At 43.5% G+C, this 23180-nt stretch overlaps 1 long non-coding RNA gene across 1 annotated transcript in view; it reads left to right on the forward strand.

Moving 5' to 3' along the window:
- LOC127581738 (uncharacterized) overlaps positions 1–4736 on the forward strand; it is a 29224-nt gene extending 24488 nt beyond the window's left edge. The window contains exon 3 of the long non-coding RNA XR_007958001.1: positions 4610–4736. This is a non-coding gene — a long non-coding RNA (uncharacterized LOC127581738). The remainder of the gene's footprint in view (positions 1–4609) is intronic.
- Positions 4737–23180: the final 18444 nt, after the last annotated feature.

Below are 23180 nucleotides of genomic sequence, written 5' to 3' on the forward strand. Positions count from 1 at the left end.
AGATCCCACACAACTGAAGCGGAAGCAAGTCATCTTCAATCCCAAGGGACCGACAAAGAAGAAGGATTACCTTCAACACTGCCTGGGACAGGGGAAAGAGGATATTATAATATGGGATATTAGCTTCCTATCTTTTATACCCAGCTAAAACTGCTGGAGATTGTTCATGTGTGGACCTTGGGTGTAACCTCAATGGTGTTCTACTTGAATGGGCACCACAGTTGGATAGGCTGCTCAATGTCATGGCTTACGCACAAAGATTAACTACCCACTTAGACATAGTTTGTGTTGAGTTATTGCAGAGCAAGGTCACTGCCTTTTTTAGAGAGGTTGGGTGTGGGGAGAAAAACGTGAAGTGATTAGAAAGCCACATCAGCTAGTCTGGAGCTTGTGGGCAACTAGCCATTGTGAAACCATTGACCTCCACCTTAGCAGAAAAGAATAAATCAAAGCTCTTCTGTACAGGGAGTGCTGACTTTCTGCTTTTCCTTTGCCTGCGTGGGGACTGGTTCTGCTTAAGTACAGACTCCAGGAGTTCGTCCTGCCTCCAACTGCTGACTTTGATTTCATTTCACCTCGTGCAAATTCAGAGACCAATTCCCCCACGCATCCACAGTTTCCTCACCAGGTTTAAGGTTTCTCAACTCTCACTTATCAAAGTTTGTTTTGCAGCAGAACAATTCAGTGTATCTCACTGAGCACTGGTGTTTGACAGCAACTTATCCTGATCTGTCAACTCAATTAATACTAATCATGATGATCAATGTATGGGAAGATCATCATTTTCTTTGGCTGCTCTACAACTGACTGTAATGTATCAGTAACTTGGCTGAGTAGAATACGCTCCACGTATACAGGTTGGCTTGTTTCCCTGATATCTAGCAGAAAGAGGTATGTTTTAGCATTTAGCATGTTGACAGACAATTATTATTGCAGCTCCCTACCCCAGTAGCAGCAGGTTTCTCTGCTGGGGCTGGGGTGATAGAAGGTGAGAGAGCCCATGAATTTCTCCCAGGGCATTAATTAAGATATTTATTTATTAGTCACATGTACATCGAAACACACAGTGAAATACGTCTTTTTGCATTACTGAGAATGTGCTGGGGCAGCCTGCAAGTGTCGCCACGCTTCCGGCGCCAACATAGCATGCCCACAACTTCCTAACCTGTACGTCTTTGGAATGTGGGAGGAAACCGGAGCACCCGGAGGAAACCCACGCAGATACAGGGAGAACGTACAAATTCCTTACACAGCGGCGGGAATTGAACCCGGGTCGCTGGCGCTGTAATAGCGTTGTGCTAACCGCTACGCTACCAGAGGAAGTGGTAATGACTTGCTTCATCACACTTGGTCACTCCCCTCTCAACTCTTCTTCCATCCTTTTTGCCCATGCAGTTACATAAAGTCCAGTTTATTATCATGTGCACAAGTACGATGAGTACAGGTACAATGAAAACCTTACTTGCAGCAACATCACAGGCATGTAGGTTCAGACAATGCACAGAAAATAAATTATGCATAAATTATACAGGACAGTGAAGAAAAAGACTACAGAAACAAGACTTCAGTGCAAAACAAAATACAGACAAGTCCATGGTAGCACAAGAGGTGTTCCTTAGTGTTCCGTTGTTGAGGTAGTGATTAGGGTCGTGCAGGTCAGTTCAAAAACTGATGACTGTAGGAAAGTAGCTGTTCCTGAACCTGGTGGTATGGGACTTCAGGCTTCTGCACCTCCTGCCTGACAGTAGCAGCTAGTCTGTATATAGTGACAACTAACTAGAGTTGAAAGGATTGGGTACCATCAATCAAGTGGGGTGACCATACTGTTGACAGAGAGTGAGATTGGTTTTATGCATGTAATTCATTTCCAACTATCTTCCTCACGGTGATTTTATCTGAAGGACTTTCTCCTGCTTTTAGAAACATAGAAAAACCTACAGCACAATTCAGGCCCTTCGGCCCACAAAGCTGTGCCGAACATGTCCCTACCCTAGAAATTACTAGGCTTACCCATAGCCCTCTATTTTTTTCAGCTCCATGTACCTATTCAACAGTCTCTTAAAAGACCCTATCGTATCCGCCTCCACCACCATTGCCGGCAGCCCATTCCACGCACTCACCACTCTCTGAGTAAAGAACTTACCCCTGTCATCTCCTCTATACCTACTCCACAGCACCTTAAACCTATGTCCTCTTGTGGCCACCATTTCAGCCCTGGGGAAAAGCCTCTGACTATCCACCTGATCAATGCCTCTTATCATCTTATATACCTCTGTCAGGTCCCCCCTCTCCTCCGTCGCTCCAAGGAGAAAAGGCCAAGTTCCCTCAAGCTGCTTTCATAAGGCATGCTCCGCATTCCAGGCAGCATCCTTGTAAATCTCCTCTGCACCTTTTCTATGGCTTCCACATCCTTCCTGTAGTGAGGCGACCAGAACTGAGTACAGTACTCCAAGTAGGGTCTGACCAGGGTCCTATATAGCTGCAACAATACCTCTCGGCTCCTAAATTCAATTCCGTGATTGATGAAGGACAATACACCATATGCCTTCTTAACCACAGATTCAACCTGCGCAGCCACTTTGAGCGTCCTATGGACTCGAACCCTAAGATCCCTCTGATCCTCCACACTGCCAAGAGTCCTACCATTAATTTTACTGGGAGAAGTAGCTGCAGTTGTTTCCCTTAATCTTTAAGCAGGCTGGGTAAATTGACTTTGCTGTCGAATTAATTAGCACCTCCAACTCATGAGCAGCTCTTTCCTCAAACAGGATGGCAGCTCATGGGTCAGGACAGGCAGGGTGAATATTGCAGGAGAAACAATGGCCTCAGTTCATTAAGTTGCAATAATTGAAACTTATCAGAACGGAGTGTTGCTTTATCCTCAAGTTGTTGGCAAAGTCTGTCCCTTGAGGTAGATCATACCTCCTACAGGAGTGATGGGGCAGGTAGACTAGGTGGTAAGGAAGCCAAATGGGATACTTGCCTTTATTAGCCAAAGCATGGAATATAAGCACTGTATGATTCACTAACTAGACTGCACTGGAGCAATGTGTACAGTTCTGTTCACCAGACTACAGGAACAAAACACAAGCAAATAAGATAGGCTTATGACAAGTTTGAAATGTTTTTGTTAGAAGAAGAAACTGGATAGGCTATGGTTGTTTTCTTTGGAGAATGAAGACTGAACAGAGCTACCAGGGGCATGCACTTAAGGGCATGGGTAAAAACAATGAAGGGAATGTCCTCTGTGGGTCTGGAACTCACAGCCTGAAATGATGGAAGAGAAGGGAATTCTTGCAGCATTAAAATGTGCCTGGATTAAGCACATGCCCCACAAAGCTACACACAGAGGGCTAGGAAATACTCTGAATGGCTCAGTTTTGCCCAGCATGGACATGATGGACCAAATGGTCTTCTTCTGTGCTGTAATTTTTGCTGGTCCTATGCTGCTCGATGGTTCATGGTGCATTTGCTGTACCAGCCTGCTGAAAGGGTGGCCATTATACCTTCACTTTCATTAAGGTGGTAGCTAGAAAAGGACATCAAAGTCAAAGTTGAGTTCATTGTCAGATGCACAAGTACATGTATCACAGGTGCGATGGAAAACTTGCAGCAGCATCACAGGCACATAGCATCAGATAAGTAGCATTCACAAGAAAAACATAAATTAAACAAAATTATACAAGAAAGAACACAATTAGAACAACATAGTAGTGCAAAGTGTTGCTATACTGAGGTAGTGATTAGTTTTTTTTTATTTATTTACATCATGGTAACAGGCCCGTGCCGCCCATTTTTTAAACCCCAAATTAACCTACCCGTACGTCTTTAGAATGTGGGAGGATACCGGAGCACCCGGCAGAAACCCACGCAGACACGGGAGAACGTACAAACTCCTTACAGACAGCGATGGGAATCGAACCCCGATCGCTGGCGCTGTAATAGCGTCACGCTGTTCAAGAAGCGAATGGTTGAAGGGAAGAAGCTTTCTTGAATATGAGCAAATCAGTCATTCAGCCAATCATGGAGTGTGGTAGCATAGTGGTTAAGTTATTGGACTACAGCCAAAGTTCTGGATAGCTGACGCAAGTTCAAATCCCACCATGGCAGCTGGGGAATTTAAATTACTTAATTAAATAAATCAGGAATTAGTGAGCAGCTAGTAATAGTAACCATGAGAATACTGGATTACCATATCTGGTTCACTAATGTCTATCAGGGAAGCAATCCTTATTGCCCCCAGGCCTACTCGTAACTACCTCCTCAGCTTAGGGGTATTACCGGTGATTTGCATGTTCTGTAAATGAATTGAAAGGGAATGTTTGGGTTAACTGAGGATTTCGTTGCCCCATGACAGGTATTATCAGTGTGTGCCAGCTGTGGAGAACTTTGGTTCTTGCCCACAAAAATGTTGATTTCAAATTTGCTAAAACCTGAGATTTCTGTTGTATCTGCTAAACCCACAAATGTTAAGATCAAGCAAACCAGATTTCAGGAATGGAGTTCAACAATAGACAACAGAGGGTGAATTTCTACCCCAATATCCATTTATGTATTCAATAGAATATAAAAGTTCATCAAATAATCTATTGCAGTCACATTTCAACAGGAAATGTTCTGAAGTCATTGGGATGGAAACCCCAATGCACAGGAACACAAGAGGCTACAGAGAGCAGTGGGACTCAGCCAGTTCCATCACGGGTACAGCTCTCCCCACCATCGAGGACATCTACAAGAGGCGATGTCTCAGGAAGGCGACGTCCATCATCAGGGACCCCCACCATCCAGGCCATGCCCGCTTCTCAGTGTTGCCATCAGGCAGGAGGTACAGGACCCTGAAGACCCACACCTCAAGGTTCAACAACAGCTTCTTCCCCACTGCTGTCAGATTATTGAACTGACCTGAAAAACCCTAACACCTCCTCGGACTATATTTCTTTTTTCTCTCAACTTGCACTCATGTCATTATTTTATTTTGTCATGTAAGTTATATATAATTTATGTTAATATGTTTATGTTAATTTATGTCTGCAATGTTTGTAACGTACTGTGCTGCTGCTGCAAAAAGCTAATTTTCATGGCATTTATACCCTGGGTATGTGTGCCCATGACAATAAACTTGCTTGAACTTGAAAGGTAGAGCTGACTGGTAATTTTTTTACAAGCCTTGACTCAGACACAATGAGCTAAGTGGTCTCACCAAAGCTGTAATATATTATCATTCCATAGTTAGTCAACATTTGAGCAGATCCTTCACTCTGATGCTCATATTTACAGTTTTATTTTGAAGATCTGACAACCAGGAAGCACCATACAGTATAAACTTAGATGCACAAAATGCTGAATCTATGCCTTTTTAATGTTGCTATGTTCCCACCTCTATTACGAATCATTTCAAGCGATGATACTGTCAATCGCCCATCGCCACTGAGATTGATGACACCGTCAGTTTGAAAAGTCTCTTTAAGAGAGGAAGTATATTAAAATTTAACAGTGAGCAGCTTGGTGGAGATGAGTCTGTACCGACAATGCCAGTTTTGGCCAAGGAAGAGCAAGCTGTTTCTTCAACAGTAGGGAAAGAACATTCAGAATTTGTCACCCACTCCCGACTCAAGAACCAGAAAGCTGTGCAGAGGCCTAACTCAAGGTCAAAAGCCTGCCTTGCTTAGTGAGATAAATTTACAGGGAGGACTAAAAATAATCTCAAAAGCACACACTTTGCAAAACTTGAAATTTCATGGCTTCAAGTGCAAGAAGGTTTCTGCAAACACATTCCTTTCTGTCCTAATTCACAACAGACTGCATCAGGGTTGGGAGAAGTTGAATGTAAACATTGGTGAACGAGTTGACGTGTCTGCTAGAAACGGCCATGATGTACCTAAGCAACAGGAATGTCAAAATGGTGATGTGGCACAAACATCATCTGTCCTTTCAGAGGTCACCCTCGTGCAGGGGAATGTCAGTATCCCGGAGGCTGTGGGACAGACAGCAACAGGCAAGTGTCACTGACAGCTGCTGGGTATAAAAGAGTAGGCCAACTTACGGGATCTGCCTCTGGCACAGACGTGCGCAACGGCTGAACGCTCAGAAGGGGAGGAGATCACTCACTGCAACGACAAAGGAAATAGTACTGGGGGCATCCAAGTAATGGAAGAACTCTTGGCAATCTGGATAAGGCTGACAGTCAATAAAGACTGTCTCACTGCCAGAGCCTCTGCGAATTTTACAAAGGTTTATGATGGGTTTGGTTCTTTCCCTTCCCCCATTATCTTTCAGTCCGTTTTCCCTTGTTCTTGCTGATTGAGCTGACGACTTTCTCCCAAGGACTGCTGCAGAAAAATTATTGAACCAGACCCTGTGAAGCAGATGAATTCAAATACTCTCCTGAAGAGACACGATCGCTGAGGCACCCAGGACTATCACTGCTTATATTAAGCAGACTGCCTGACTCACACTGTATTTATGCAAAGGACACATGAGAGGGCTTAGTGATTTACTGAAATGTAAACCACTGCTTGACATTGGGTGCAAACACACCAACCTGAAGGGCAAGTGCATCATGTAAACCAGACGAACAGGTTGTTTTCTTAATAAGCGTACCATGTGTAGACTGATTTCTATCAAAATGGTTTCATGTATTGAGAAAATGTAAATATATTTGATTTGAGGGATTTATTGATGGAAATGTCTGCTATATAGTGAAAAACAGCTTGGACTATGAATTCAGTGTGAGAGCAAAGTGGCATAAAATGAAGGATAGGAAATTCATCTGTTCATTCCATGTCATTTAACACACTTTGATGAATCTATGGTCCATGAATCAATATAACTATTAATGAATCAGCTTTGTTGGGTATTACCACAGCAACTAGAGGCAGAGAGTCTAAACATCTCTAGTTTAATTCCTAGAGGTGACAAAGAGCATGTGGTTAACCTGACATAGGTCAATGAGGCCAGATCCTTGCTCCTGAACACCATTTGGTATTGGTATTGGTTTATTATTGTCACATGCACCGAGATACAGTCAAAAGCTTTTGTTCTGCGTGCCATCCAGACAAATCATTCCGTATATAAGTACATCGAGGTAGTAAAAAGAAAACAGAATGCAGAATATAGTGTTCCAGTTACAGGGAAAGTGCAGCGCAGGTAGACAAATAGAGTGCAAGGGCCACAATGAGGTAGATTGGGAGTTCAAAAGTTCATCTTTTAGCGTATGGGAGGTCAGTTCAAGAGTCTGATAACGGCAGGGTAGAAGCTGTCCTTGAGTGGATGGTTCTGGATTTTTTTGTACTGTGGAAGTTGATCTCATCAGAAATAAAATTCGGGAGAGGCGTGAGATGAGCTGACCCCTCTCACTCGGTCTTGTTGGTCACTAAGTACAAATGGACGGCAGGCTGGGCAGTGAGTGGGTCCCCCACAGTAAACTCCCTGACTCACACATCACTTCAAAGTAATGAGCGAAGAATGGAGACTGGATGAAGTGTTGTGAGCACCAAGTGTGTATGTGTATGTCTTGTGGACCATTTTCAGGAGTCAGAAAATATGCCCGTTTCAGATCTGATTCACCACAAGTAAATCACTGGCAAACCATCAACGTAGTCGGTGTCTGCAGTAGATAACAAATCATGCGAGAAAGTATTCTCTGGCCTCACTGTTGATGCCATTATGCTATTTGAGATCTGTAATTGGAGGACAATGGAGATGGAAGTATTGAATTACACTGATGGCTCCACCACGTCTTCAAGACAAAACCTTTCTTCACCGGCATCTAATCTTTAGCTACATTATAATCCCGGGGCAGAATCAATAAATTGAGGCAACAGCCCTGCTACTGAAGATATTCCCACAGTGCTGTCGGTATTGGTATTGGGGAGAGAGTTGCAGGAATTAGAACTGGGGCAATGAAGGAACAATGACATATTTCCACGTCAGGATGTAGTAGGACTTGGAGGTGAACCCAAAGTGGTGGGGTCCCCATGCACCTGCTGCCCTTGTCCTTTTGTCCAGAGGTGTAAATGTGACGGGATTTCATTCAGAATAAGCAAACATGCAGGAGAGATCAAGTGGAAGAATCTCCCTGAAAATGAACACAAGAACTCAAGAAAATAGGAGCACTAGGTCCCTCAAGCCTGCCCCACCATTCATTATGATCATGGCTGATCTATGTTGGCCTCAACTCCTCCTCTTTGCCAGTTCCCCATAACCATCAATTCCTTGATCTTTCAAATATTTACTTACCTCATGTAATGATCTGGCCTCGACCACCCTCGAGGGCAGAGAATTCCAGAGATTTACCACCCTCTGAGAGATGAAACTTGGACACACCTCAGTTTTAAATGAGAAGCCCTTATTTTGTCCTCTTGTTCGTGACTCTCCCACTAGTGGAAGCATCTCAACGTCTACCCTACCAAGCCCCCTTAGGACCTTATATGTTTGAATAAGGTCACCCTTCATTCTTCTGAACTCCAAGGAATATAGACCCAATACATGTGAAATGCATCAAGTTTAGATGCAATGAAATTTAGATTTATACATTTAGGTAGAACATTTTGATATACATTTAGATACAATGACAATACAGGTGATTGACAGCCCATCAAAAGTGACCATGGACCAGCTCTGATGTGCCAAAGTAGCAAAGTAGCCAGTTTGGAACCTCAGGTGGTCACATGCATAAGTTGGAGCCATAGGGCCCATTCACCTATTGTTTCCCTCTATGTGTTTCAATGGTGCAAAGTATCTGAACTCTATGATCTATAAGAACTATAAGGAGAGGTTGGACAAACTTGGGTTGTTTCCTCTGCAGCGCCGGGGCCTGAGGGGAGACCTGATAGAAGTTTATAAAATTACGAGAGGCATCGAAAGGGTAGACAGTCAGTATCTTTGTCCCAGGGTAGAAATGTCAAATACTAGAGGGCATGCATTTAAGGGGAGAAGGGGAAAGTTTAAAGGAGATGTGCAGGGCAAATCTTTTACATAGAGAGTGGTAGGTACCTGGAACAGGCTGCCAGGGGTAGTGCTGAAAGCAGAAACGATAGTGGCATTTAAGGGGCTTTTAGATAGACACATGAATATGCAGGGAATGGAGGGATACAGATCATGTGCAGGCAGAAGAGATTTAGTTTAATTTGACATTGTGTTTGGCACAACATTGTGCTGCAATGTTCTATGATGTCTACTTCTAATGCCTAGTTTAATGGTGTCAAGTACCATTACTCTAAAATCTCTAGTGGTTCTAATACCTAGACCATTGATCTACTGTGTCCCTGTAATGATAGTTGTTCTCAGCCACCTGATACATTTCACATCTCTCTATAGCAAACTGATCACCTTATTCCAATCCTCGTGGCTTGGTGATTCAACATGTCTCTCAAGGAGTTGGGTGGAATCCAATTAACATAACCCTTTGTTTCAGCTACCTTGAGGTGGCCTCCTTATATTATCAATATATTTGGAAGTAGTTTGAAGGCTATTTACTTATATCAATGGTTCTATATTAACTATATACCATCTGACTATGGCTCACTCCTCACAGTCTTTCCCGGGTTTGAGCGAAGTTGCCAGAGTATCCCAGACAACCTCTGACCTCTTGTAACCATAGTATTTATATGGATGGCCCAGATGAGTTTCTGGTTAATGGTAACCCTTGAGGATCTTGAAAGTGGGGGAATCAACAATAGTAATACTGGGCTGTTCCCGGGGTCACACACGGAGACAGACATCAAATGCTGCTGTTAAATCATTAATGCTCTTTGGTCTGCCTGAAACTTGTTGGTCTCCCAGCACAGCAAGATGTCAGTCAGGGAATGCTGCCGAATGGCGCATTCCAGGCTGCAGGAGTACGCGCTGAGGGACACATTGAAGCTCGGTGCAGCCAATGCTAAGGCTCTGTGTGGCAGGACCACAGTCTGGGCTCCTTCCTCAACCGCACATGGAGGGGCTGACTCAGGTGGGGACATTGAAAGGGTGTAACACACTCAAGGTGCTGAAGGAACTCAGCAGGTCAGGCAGCATCTATGGAGGGAAATAAACAGTTGACATTTTGGGTATATCACCCCAAGGGGCCACGTGAATGGCAATGGTGCTGTGGTTTTAAAAAAAGTGTTAACACTACTGAGTGTATTGACCAAATGACACTAAGAATGTAAAAGGTTTTTGCACTGAGTGTTTCCTTCTGTACACAATATATATATTTTACAATGAATAAAGTTAATCTTGAAATTAAAAAAATGGTAATACCATTGAACATCAGGGGTAAGTGCTAGACTCTTTCATTGGAAGGCTTTAAAAACAGATTCACATGCTTATCCCATAATTAACTGAGCTAGGCAGGCTTCGGTAGTCCTGGGCTGATTCCCATCCATGTGCTGAATCACCAAACCTCAGGCAGTGTGACATGGGAGGAACACCATTAGAATCAGAATCAGATTTATTATCACTGACTTAAATGACGTGAAACTTCTTGTTCTGCGGCAGCAGTACAGTGCAAAGATATAAAGATTACTATAAATGACAAAATAAAAGGTGCAAAAAAGGAATAACAAGGTAGTGTTCATGGGTTCACAGACTGTTCAGAAACCTGATGGTGGAGGGGAAGAAGCTGTTCCTGAATCGTTGAGTACCCCAATACTCCTAGAGCACTGGAAGTCATTCTCCTGCTTTACCAAGCGATCAATAAATTAATTTCCGGTCAACAATGTTAAACACATGCTCAAGTAACACTGGCCATTTGTACTCACTTGCATATTCTGTCCCAATTTGATCCAAATCCTCTATGATGAGAGTACCCACACAGACATACACCAGTTCTGTGCTGACAATGCAAGATGGAACTCTACTCCACTGTCTGCCTTCAGCAGAGGGATAAATGAAGACTCAGGAAAAGTCACTGAAGTTTTTAAAAGTCAGGCTATGGAGGTTTTCTTTAAAATAAGAATTTGGCTCTAATTTTACTGCAATCACTGCAAATCTTTTACAGGCCACTGCCTTGAGGTATTTGGCCTAATTTAATCCTTTTGTGTTACAGAGCTTGCAAAACTGGTTTGCACTGATACAAGCTGTGTTGTACATCTTGGCCGAAACTCTGAGTATGCCTGTGCTGCAGGTGTGTGACGTTACATACTATTATGGTATTGACAGCTGGTTGCACTAAGATTTACCTGCCTTCAGCAGCAGAAGTTTGAAAGGCAGCCATTAACATACATATCCTTCATGCAATGCACAGTGAACCTGTGGTGGTCTGTGCAAACAAACCACACAAATCTGGTGTAAACTTTACTCGGTCAACTAATGCGCATGTGGTTTATTTGATGTACTCCCTGTCTTGATAAAAAAAGTTTATCATTGGAAGCCCTAGTTACTTGATGATGACAAGGTTAAAGAACCAATAGGGATGTCTTCACCCAAATTCTCACTGCATCCTGACTCATGGGGTTAAGATATCTTTATTAGTCACATGTACATCAAAACACACAGTGAAATGCATCTTTGTGTAGAGTGTTCTGGGGGGCAGCCCGCAAGTGTCGCCACGCTTCCAGGGCCAACATAGCATGCCCACAACTTCCTAACCCATACATCTTTGGAATGTGGGAGGAAACCGGAGCACCCGGAGGAAACCCACGCAGACAAAGGGAGAACGTACAAACTCCTTACAGACAGTGGCCGGAATTGAACCCAGGTCGTTGGCGCTGTAATAGTGTTATGCGAACCGCTACACTACCGTGACCTCACACCTTATTGCACTGCACTTTCTCTGTAGCTGTGACACTTTACTCTGTACTGTTATTGTTTTTACCTGTACTACCTCAATGCACTCTGTACTGACTCAATGTAACTGCGCTGTGTAATGAATTGACCTGTCCGATCAGTTTGTAAGACAAGTTTTTCACCGTACCTCGGTACAAGTGACAATAATAAACCAATACCAATACCAAACACTTCCAAGCCTGCCCATTTTGTTTCATTGGTTGATGGTCCCTGTGATGTTTGCTCATTGCTGCATTTCCCCAACACCCTTCACTAACCTGCAGACATTTTAATTAAATTCCTTCCTTCCTTTGCAATTAAAAAATAAAAAAGTTGGAAATGTTCAGCCAGACAGGTAGTAAGTGTGGGGTTAAGATTTCAACTTGTTACCTATAATAAGAACTTAATATACTTGAATAGAGAAACAAAGTTAATAAATTTAAATCCATTCATTTATATGTGAGGAAATAAATGTGGATTTAGCTACATGCATAATTAATTCACAGAAACGTACATGCCTGGATCATTGCTTAATCAGTTCGTCTAATTAATTTGCAGATATTAATTCCATATTAATGAAGAGAATGTGTTCTCCATTAACAGGCACAAGTCGTTTAGCATGGACTTCAGACCTTTGTTCGCCCACATGCCAACTGATCCATTCAACTGTGCAGCTAGTTTTTAAATTAGCCTAAGATTCTGGTGTTCTGACCATATCCAGCGCTATGAATATTATTGAACTGTGACCCATGGGTTTTATAGTTCTCTTACCCTGAGGTAAGAGTACACCAGTTTAGACTGGTACAGCAAACCGGTAAGAAAATGGACACTGTGATCAACACAAATGAGTTAACCAGTAATGTTGGTGATATGAATGTATCAATAAGAAATTGCAACTGCTTTCACACCTAGCTTTATCCAAACAAATGTCGCTTCTGCCAGTTCTGACAAAAAAAACAGCAATCAGAGGCATTGTTTTACTATCCACAAATGCTGAGGAGTTACCTCTATATTCAGGTCTTTTCACAGATGTCTTGCCTTCTGAATCCTGGTCCCACCTCGTGGTCAGACACCATTTCCATTTCTCTCCATTGCCACGGTGAGGTCAAACGCAGGTCTAGAAGAACAACACCTTGTATTCCAGTCGAGTAGCCTACAGCCCAATGGTGTGGACATTGGATTTTCCAACTACAGGTAACCCACATCCCCTGTGTTACTTTCCCATCCCTACTAGTCCACTGGGTTCTCTCTCCCTTTGTTCACCATTTCCGTTTCCACCTGCCCATCACCCACATACCTACCCACCTGGGCTTCTTGTTCTACTCTTCCTATCTCCTTCCCCATCTAGTTCCATCTGTTTACCTTCCCTCCCTTATCTGGTTTCACTCATCACCTCCCCTCCCCTTCCCTCCAAGTGGCCCCATCTGCCCATTTTATTGTCTTTTCTTTACCTGTTTCCACCTATCACCCACAATTCCCACCCCTCACCTGGCTCCATCTGTCCATCATCCTCCCACCTCATCTGGTTTCACCTGTCGACTACCAGCCCCTCCCTCTCACTTCTATATACCATCTATCTCCCCTCTACACTCTCAGTCCTGTTGCAGGGCCTCGACCCAAAATGTCTACCATCCCTTAGCCTCCACAGGTGCTGCTTGACCCGCTGAGTCCCTCCAGCAGTTTGTTCCTCCAGATTCTAACATCTGCAGTCCCCTTGTGCCATTGTTCCCCGTCTCTGGATCAGGAAACTACATCTTCCCAACCATCTGCTGGTGGTGGATTTAAGGCATTCACTGCGTGGTATCTGACAACGGGAATGAATTCCTGTTGTTCCTTTCTTGACCACAGGACTTCCCAAAGAAGATCTTTTACAGAGTAGTTACTGTTGTAAAGCAGGAATCAGGCAGCTAATTTACACTCAGCAGACTCCCCAAGATTCCAGGATCTGCAGTCTCTTGTGTCTCCCAAACAGCATTGTGATTATGATTTGGTTACTGTGCTTTAGAAACATTGACCGGGTGATAAATATTATCCAGACCCTGGGTAATAGCCACACCTTAGTTCTTTCTCAAATTCGTGCAGTGCGATGTGCAGTGAGAGTGTCACTGACAAAGCCAATAGTTATTGTTCATGTCCAGTTGCCCAGGGTCAAATGCCTTGCTGGGTTGTTTCTGAGGGCAGCCATGAGTCATCCACATTGTTGTGGATCTGGACTCATTTAGAGCTTCAACTGAACTTCTCAACCAAAGGGCAACATTGGTCCCAGAAGTGCAGTGATCCCTCTGCACTGCACTGGAGTCTCACAGATTCATAGAGTCATACAGCAGGGAAACAGGCCCTTCAGCCCATCTGGTCCATGCCGACCAAAGTGCTCATCCAAGCTAGTCCCATTTGCTTGCGTTTGGCCTATAACCTTCTACACCTTTCCAATCCATGTACTTGTCCAACTGTCTGTCATTGTGCCTGCCTCAACCACTTCCTCTGGCAGCTCACTCCACATACATACCATCCCCTGTATAAAAAAAGTTGCCCTCCCCCCTCAAGTTCCTATTAAATCTTTCCCCTCTCACCTTAAACCTATGCCCTCTACTTCTTGATTCCCCAACTCTGGGAAAAAGACTGAGTGCATTCACCCTATCTATGCCCCTCATGATTTTATACACCTTTATAAGATCACCTTTCAGTCTCCTATTCTCCAATACGACCCATTCATAGCCCCCTCTGTGACCAGTTTCATAACCTATAATCAAAGGGATAGAATTCAGCAAATGGAAGTGACAAGTCCCAGCCGCTGGCACTAAGAACAAGTAATGGAATGTCAAGGGAGAACCATCAGCTACAAGGTTCCCTCCAAGCCACACAGTCTATCACTGGATCTTTAGCAATATTTAGCCACAGTTCAAATGGTTGAATACCCCATCTGATGCCAATGCGAGACCACCACATGACAGTAAATGCAGTGGTTCCAAGGGAAGGTGCACCACCACGTTCTCAGGACTGTTGGGAATGGATGATATAGGTGGCCTCGCAAATGCCATCCACGTTGAAAAAGCAGCGAACGTCTGACACAGCCGAGCCATTAGCTTTCTGTCTGTGTGACAGCGACCTGTATGCAATGTGCACGTGTGTTCAAACAGGACAGGGCAAAGAATGAAAAGTTCTGATGGATTCAGCTGGATTTGGGTGTGGTTGTCATTGTCAAGGCTAATAATTATTGGCTGTGTCTAACTGCCTAGAATTGACGGCCTTGCTGGGCAGTTAACAGCCAACCACAATGCTGTGGATCTGGTGTCACAGACCAAGTAAGAACAGGAGATTTCCTTCCCTGTCAACCATGTGGCCATTTATGGCAATCCAGGAGTTTCCTGATCATCATTGCTGAAACCAGCCTTATATTTCAGATTTTAGTAGTAAACTGAATTTAAATTCCACATCTGCTGCAAAAGATTTCAACTCCAGCTTCAACATCATGTGCAGGCCTTTGGACTGCCAGTGTAGTAAGAAAACCACAATGCTACTGTGCTGCACTATTTTGATTCAAGTACTGAAGATTAGTCAGGCTTAATCAAGGGCATTACGCAGCCAATTCTTCCTAAACCACAACATAAATGGTCCAAGTATGAGCGGCTTTAACACTAATGATACTCAGAAGTATAAAGGGCATCATAGATCCAGATTACCATGGAACTCAGGAGTTGGTCTCAAGTTATCCAGCATTTGTAAGGGCCTGCTAAGTGTGGGTCTTGTGTCTGCATCACGATGCTATTTATGTCACAGTGATACTACACAGACACATTACAGACTCCACTTTGATTTCCAAACATAGTTTTCCTTCAAGGATGAAATTTTTAAAATATGTGAATTTGAACAACAGCATGAATAACAGCTTTTTAAAAAAAGCTACTAAATGCAATAATTAAATATTCCTACAATCACAGCTTTTCAGGTTACTATTTAAGCTCTCTCTTACTAAACAGACTCCAATTCAGTAAATACAGAAAGTGTATACTTGCTGTTTCCATAGCGGCTGGTGCCTCTGGAGAGAGAAGTGTGTGAGGTAAGTTACAAAGTTGAAATGGTGCAGTGTGGAATTTGGAACAGTGTAGGGTAACAGGGTTCTTTTCCTGCATTGCTGTCTGAGGAAGCCAGCGTAAAGGGAGCACTTACATGTTGCATCGTCAATTAGGAACACAACCTGACTTCAAAGCAAAAGGGGGTTCCTCATCCACATTTACAACCGCAGTAACTTTGGTTTGTACAGCATCAATAACAAAGCAAAACATTCAAGATGGAGCTATTCCAAATAAAACGGAACACAAAGAACATAAAGAGAAAGAAGATTTTTCTTTTAATTTGTTCATTTGTCACGATCTGTGTTTTGAAACACTTTAAAAGCCAACCACATTAGTGAAGCTGGAGTCATAATGATGGCAGATTGAAAAAAAATCCTGCATAAAATCAGACAGTGCTGGAAATGCTCAGCAGGTCGGGCAGCATCTATGGAAAGAAGAGAGAGAGTTAACTTTTCAGGTGGGATACCCTTCGTCAGATCTGGTAGGAGATAAGAGAAGCTCATTAAGCTGCAGGGAGTGTGGGAGAGGGGAGGTGACTCTGATGGCGTAAGACCAGTGTGAACATGGGGTAAACTGTAAAACCAGATGGAGAGTGAGGATGAGGGGATTAGTTGGTAAATTGGTTTATTATTGTCACATGTTCTGAGGTACAGTGAAAAACTTGTCTTGCATATCATTCATACAGATGAATTCATCACAACAGTGCATTGGGGTTGTCCAAGGTAAAACAATAACAGAATGCAGAATAAAGTGTTACAGTTACAGAGAAAGTGCAGTGCAGGTAGACAATAAGGTGCAAGGCCATAATGAGATAGATTGTGAGGTCAAGAGTCCATCTTATTGGATAAACTATTTGTTTTACCCTGCCAAATCTACAGCTTATCCCCAAGGTCTCCCCAGTTTTACCCAATCAGAGACCAACCGCTTCTTGTATGTTAAAGATGACTCTTGACATCACAATCTACCTCGTTGTGGCCCTTGCACCTTATTGTCTACCTGCACTGCACCTTCTCTGTAACTGTAACGGTGTAGCAGTTAGTGTAACGCTATTACAGCACCAGCGACCCAGGTTCAATTCCTGCCATTGTCTGTAAGGAGTTTGTACGTTTTCCCCATGTCTGTGTGGGTTTCCTCCGGGTGCTCCAGTTTCCTCCCACATTCCAAAGACATACAGGTTAGGAAGTTGTGGGCATGCTATGTTGGCGCCGGAAGCGTGGTGACACTTGCGGGCTGCCTACAGAACACTGGATGTAAAAAGATGCATTTCACTGTGTGTTTCAATGTACATGTGACCAATAAAGATATCTCATCTTATCTCATTCTGCAGCCACACACAAAGGAGCTAGAGAAACTCAGTGGGTCAGGCAGCATCTATGGAGGGAAGTGAACCGTTGACATTTCAGGTGGAGACCCTTCATCAGGACTGCTAAATTGGACTGAAACATCATTAACTCTGTTTCTCTTACCACCGATGCAGCCTGACCTGCTGAGTATTTCCATCATTTTCTGTTTTTATATTAATTAAGGATGGAACTTTTCCTTCCAGTAGTACATTCACAAAGCAGACAGGTTTTTCTAACAGGTTTTTGTGGGCATCATTACTAATCATTAGTTTATTTAGAAAAACAAATTGCTGCCAGCAACACACATGAAATGCTGGAGGAACTCAGCAGGTCAGGCAGCATCTATGGAGGTAAAACAGTCGACGTTTCGGGCTGAGACCCTTCAGCAGGACTGGAAAGGAAAAGGGCAGAAGCTGGAATAAAAGGGTGGGTGGAGGTGCACAGGCTGGTAGGTGATACCAGGCTGGGATTTGAATTCGAGTTCTCTGGATTGTTACTCCATTGGAAGCATTTCAGAAAACCCCACATTCCTGCAGCATTGGTAGTCTGATGATTTTCTTAATGCAAGGTGAGATGAGGGTGATCATCCTGCTATTCATCATGTCGTAGTCCCACAACAAAAGTTGCTTATGCAATGGAAAGAGTGACTGTGCTCTCTGGAACGTGTCTGCAGGCACCTCCAGCTGTCAGCATGGCAACTGGCTGCCCAGGCTGCTTGCAAACCTACAGTCATTTCTTTTACAATTATACATCTGACCACCTACATTCACAAAGTTCCAGGAGATTAATTCAGCGAAGAGACCGGTGAGATCTGGCTAAGGGTAAAGGGCACGTTAAAAATCAGTTGGAATTGGGCTCCTCACAATACCAAATGGAGAGACAAACTTTGCCTTCGATATTAATCAGCAGAAGGTATTTTGTTACTGCAAACCAGGGAAAACAACTTAAGTTCCATGATGGAGGTTGAACTTCAACACATAGAAATAATAAAATTGAACCCTTTGAAAATTTTTAAGCTCAAAAAACATTAATCAGTATCTATTTTTAATTTTAAAACAGACGGTGCTGGAAGTACTCAGCAGGTCAGGCCGCATCTGTGGGAAGAGAAACAGAGCTGACGTTTCAGATCGAAGACCCTTCGTCAGAACTGGGAAGACACAAGAGGCTGCAGATGCTGGAATGTGGAACAAAGAAAACGAACTGCGAGGATCCACTGAGTTCTTCCAGCTCGTTGTTTTTTGCAGGAAACAAAAGAAGCTCATGAAGCTTCGGGGAGGGTAAGAGGACAAGGAGGGGTGTCTCTGATAGGCTGAAATTAGGGTGACCCACAGAGAAATAAGGTTATCTAGTCAATGAGTGAATGGGGGCAGATAAAGAGGAAGAACATAGACAAAAGTTGTAAAATTCAGAGCAGCTGCTTAACGAGCTTCTTTTGTTTCCTTGCCAATATTAACGAAGAGTGTTAACTTGAAATGTTAACACGGCTTCTCTTCCCACAGATGCGATCTTACCTGCACAGTCTTTCCAATATTTTCTGTTTTAATTTTAGATTTCCAGCGTTTTTGGATTTTCACCAATTTTTATTTCTTCTCGTCCTCGCCTCCTCAGTTTGTGATTACACTTCACTTCCACTTGTTTTCCAGAGAAGAAGCAACTTGTACCAAGCTTCTTTCACAACCTCAGGATTTCCTCAGCGCTTCAGAGCTACTGATGCACCATCAAAATGGAGTCACACTAATGCAATAGAGGGAACGTGACAGCCAATCGGCACAAAGAAAGATCCCACAAAGAACAACATGATAGGGGGCCAGATGATCAATTTTTATTGGCGTTGTTTGGAGGAGAGCATTGGTCAGCACACCATGAAGGAACTGACCTGTGCTTCCAAACAATGTCACATAATAGTTTCAAGCTCTCCCACCATCCCCCCCCCCCCCCCCCCCCCCCACCACCACTCCAACCACCACCAGCACCCTCGATCTCACAACATTAGGTCGAGAATCAAGCGGTTGTTTACCTGCCAGGCGATTATTTGACGCCTCCTGGTCACTATCTGCTAGAAGTTACAGAACAGCCAGCATTCCAGGAATGCCAGAAGTGCTCCTTGTGGTCAATGGAAGTGACAAAGGTTGCAAATTTATGGAAGAATGTAGAGCGGGCTTCGCTGAAGATCCAAACGCAGGACTTGGAGACAAACAGTACTGTGGATGTCCTGCATTGTTGTTGATGTTGTCTTTAAATTGAGGCCCGGTGTCCCCTATCAGCTGCATGTAGAAAACAAATCCATGGTACCACCTTTAAAGAGGGCAGGGGAGTTATCTTGGCCAATACCTTTTCCTCATTCAACACCACAATGTCACTACTGTTTCATGGGAGCCTGCTGTTTGCAAAATGGCCACTGTAATTACCATATTTCATGTTTTCTTACATCATAGGAGGCAGCCATTCAGCCCATCGAGTCTATGCCAGCTCACCGAGCAATCCTATTCTCCCTATATTCCTATTATTCTTCCCCACCCCACTCCCCCCTGACCCCCAGATTCTACTATTACCTGCAGGGAGGAGGTGGTGAAATCAGATACAGTACATTTAAGAGGCATTTAGACACTTGAATAGGCAAGGCACAGAAAGATACGGTCCTAATATGGGCAAATGGGATTATTGTAGATGGGCAAAACAGTCAGCATGAATGTAGTGGGCTGAAGGGCCTGTTTCTGTGCTGTACAATTCTTTGACTCTATACACTAGGGGCACGGTAGTGTAGCGGGGCGGGCACGGTAGTGTAGTGGGGCAGGCACTGTAGTGTAGCAGTTAGCGTAACACTATTACAATGCCAGTGACTCGGGTTCAATTCCCGCTGCTGTCTTAAGGGGTTTGTACGTTCTCCCCGTGTCTGCGTGGGTTTCCTCCGGGTGCTCCAGTTTCCTCCCACATTCCAAAGACGTACAGGTTAGGAAGTTGTGGGCATGCTATGTTGGCGCCGGAAGCGTGTCGACACTTGCCGGCTGCCCCCAGAACACTCTACACAAAGATGCATTTCACTGTGTGTTTCAATGTGCATGTGACTAATAAATAAATATCTACAATATCTATACCTAACTTACAAAGGCCAATTAACCTACCAACCCGCACATGTTTGAGATGTGGGGGGGAATCCAGAGCACCTGGGGGAGGTGCATGGGGTCACAGGGAGAACGTGCAAACTCCACACAGACAGCAACAGATTGAACCCGGGTCACTGGCGCTGAGTCAGCTGCTCCTGTGCCATCGTCAACAGCACTTCAGTGATGACAAAGAGCTCTGAGACCTCCTGAAGTCGCAAACAGCACTGTATCTGTGCAAACCTTTCTACCACTCTCTAATACGTCAAGTGGTCAGAGGGCAGTGATATACTGGGAACAGCACCTGCTCCATACCCATTATCATTTTCACTTGGATGTACATTGGAATCCCATCATTGGACTGGGTCATTATCCGGAAACTGGGACCATTATCATCACAAGAGCTGAAGTGATCACAAGGGAAAGGCCAACTACTGACTCCTCAGGCCAATGCAAGTTGGAAAATAGCAGCTATAATGACCAGGTACCATCTTCTGTCCAGCTGAAGGGTCTTGACCCGAAACATCGACTGTCCATTCCCCTCCACAGATGCTGCCTGACTCGCAAGTTCCTCCAGCATCTTATTTCTGGCTCCAGGTTGCGGCATCTTGGGTCTCCATAACCAGCTAACTTTTGCTTTAGTGTTACAAACAGAGAAAAAGCTGGAAATACTCAGCAGGTCAGCTCACATATGGGGAGAGAGAAGCAGTTTCTTGATTATTTTAACCCCTCAGATCAACAAAACTGACTTAGTGTTACACATAAAGTGCTGGAGGAGAGGGGAGAGGAGATGGGCAGGTGGGGGAAGGGAGCCACAGGAATAAAGGAAGACAAAGGAGTTGATCTGAGGGGTTAAGAAAAACTGGCAGGATGCAGAGAGGTTCCCCTGCATGTCTTCAACATAATACCTTGGAAGTTTCATACTCATCCAAGAGATGGCACATTCAACAGTGCAGCACTCTGTCAATGTAACACTGGAGCACCAGCCGAGATTTTACCGGAACGGGATTTGAACCTGCATCACGTTCAGAGCCCTCAACTGAACCACAGCCCATGCAGTGAGGAAAGAGCTGATGTAAGTCATATGGTAAAAGAAAGTGTCACCAGGCACTTCGCAGGAGAGTCAGGCAGACAAAACTGACACCACGCCAGAGAAGCTGGTTAAAAATGGCTGGTGAAATCAGGGCCACTAATGACAGTAGAGTCATGGGGTAAGTGAGCTAAAACTGGCTGGTCCCATTTCACTGAGGGCCATAGCAGTTGTTGGAAAGCATGTACCACCATCCCATCTGTTTGGATCCAAGCCTAAATATGAGAGATGAAAGGGCATTGTTCTAACCCGCTGCGACACTCTGTCCCTTCTCACAAACATGCAAGTAGAAACATGACATACTATGCATTTCAGCAGAAGCAAAGGTTATTTTGGAGAGTTATGAATCTAGTGCAAAACTAGAAACTATTACAAAGGTTCAATGGTTAATAAAGTGGCTCTGCACAATTTAATCAAGGACTATATTAATATTAAACAGTTAAATTAGCTGGGAATAATTTTGCAAGCTTGGTCATCAACCTTTATTCCTGTGCCTATAATTGCACCATCCTGATCTAGCTTTGTGGTGAACATGAATTAAAACATATTTACTTTACTTGATTAAGTCTATTGTTTTATTCAGCTGAAGACTCTTATCCTGATACTTCAGATACTGTCTGCAGTTATTAAACATCTGACAGCTTCTTCACAGCAGAGCTAATTAAATAAATTAGATCCAATCAACCACAAATATAAACCCTAATAAGCTTTCCTGTATAAAGTATGGGGGAAGGGCTGATTTTGACTTTGACTCAAACTCAAATGACACAGCATCAGTATATACAGGAGAAGGCAGGCTATAGCTGCATCTCATTAGATTCTCCATATGGTATGACTTAAGAACGGTGCTTGTCTTTATATCAAGATTTTTTCTCACTCAAACCTCTCAAGGGTGCTTAATGTAATTATTTTTTGGAATGCAGTGACTTGTATATAAGCAAATTCGACAGCCTTTCTACACCAGCAAAGACCCAGGAGCCATAAGATAAGCAGCCATCCGACACAAGCCCTTTTCTCATTTCTACCATCGGGGAGGAGGTACAGGAGCCTGAAGACCCACACTCAACGATTCAGGAACAGCTTCTTCCCCTCCGCCATCAGATTTCTGAATGTTCCATGAACACTACCTTGTTATTCCTTCTTTTTGCACTATTTATTTATTTTTGTAATTTATAGTAATTTTATGTCTATACTGTACTGCTGCCGCAAAACAGCAAGTTCCATGTCATTTAAGTCAGTGATAATAAATCTGATTCTGATTCTAACTAGTTAATCCATTTTGTTTTACATTAGTTGAGAAATAATATCAAATATACCTAAAAAGCTTCCTTCAACTGTGGAGTATTTTAAGCAAATTCAGAAATCCTATTTATTGGTAACATGGCATCAACTAGTGAATGAGCCGTGTGGGGTTGCACACACCTCAAAGCATCCAGTCTACTATGCACTAAGCAAAGTCAAGTTACTTGGAAAATAGGGCAAAGGAAACAGAAGTCACAGCAACTTCTCTGAATGAAATCGGTGACTGGAGGATAGTTCCACGCAAATTACTTGCACAGAACCAATTTCACAGCAGTGAATTCACCAAGCATGATTGACAGAAGAATTATCCAATCACCTCCAATCTGCTGGCTGTGACATCGTCATTTTGGAACAGGAAATAGGCTATTTAGAGGCACTGTTGCAAAGTGGTTAAATTATTGCCTAGCAACCAGAGATCCAGAAACGGGAGTTCAAATCTGACCACATCAGCTTGGGAATTTTAGTTTAAATAAGGAAATTTGGTCTGAGTTACCATTGAATGTTGTTTAAAAACCCATCTGGATCA

Source organism: Pristis pectinata, chromosome 22 (assembly GCF_009764475.1).
Source record: "Pristis pectinata isolate sPriPec2 chromosome 22, sPriPec2.1.pri, whole genome shotgun sequence".
Classification (NCBI taxonomy): domain Eukaryota; kingdom Metazoa; phylum Chordata; class Chondrichthyes; order Rhinopristiformes; family Pristidae; genus Pristis; species Pristis pectinata.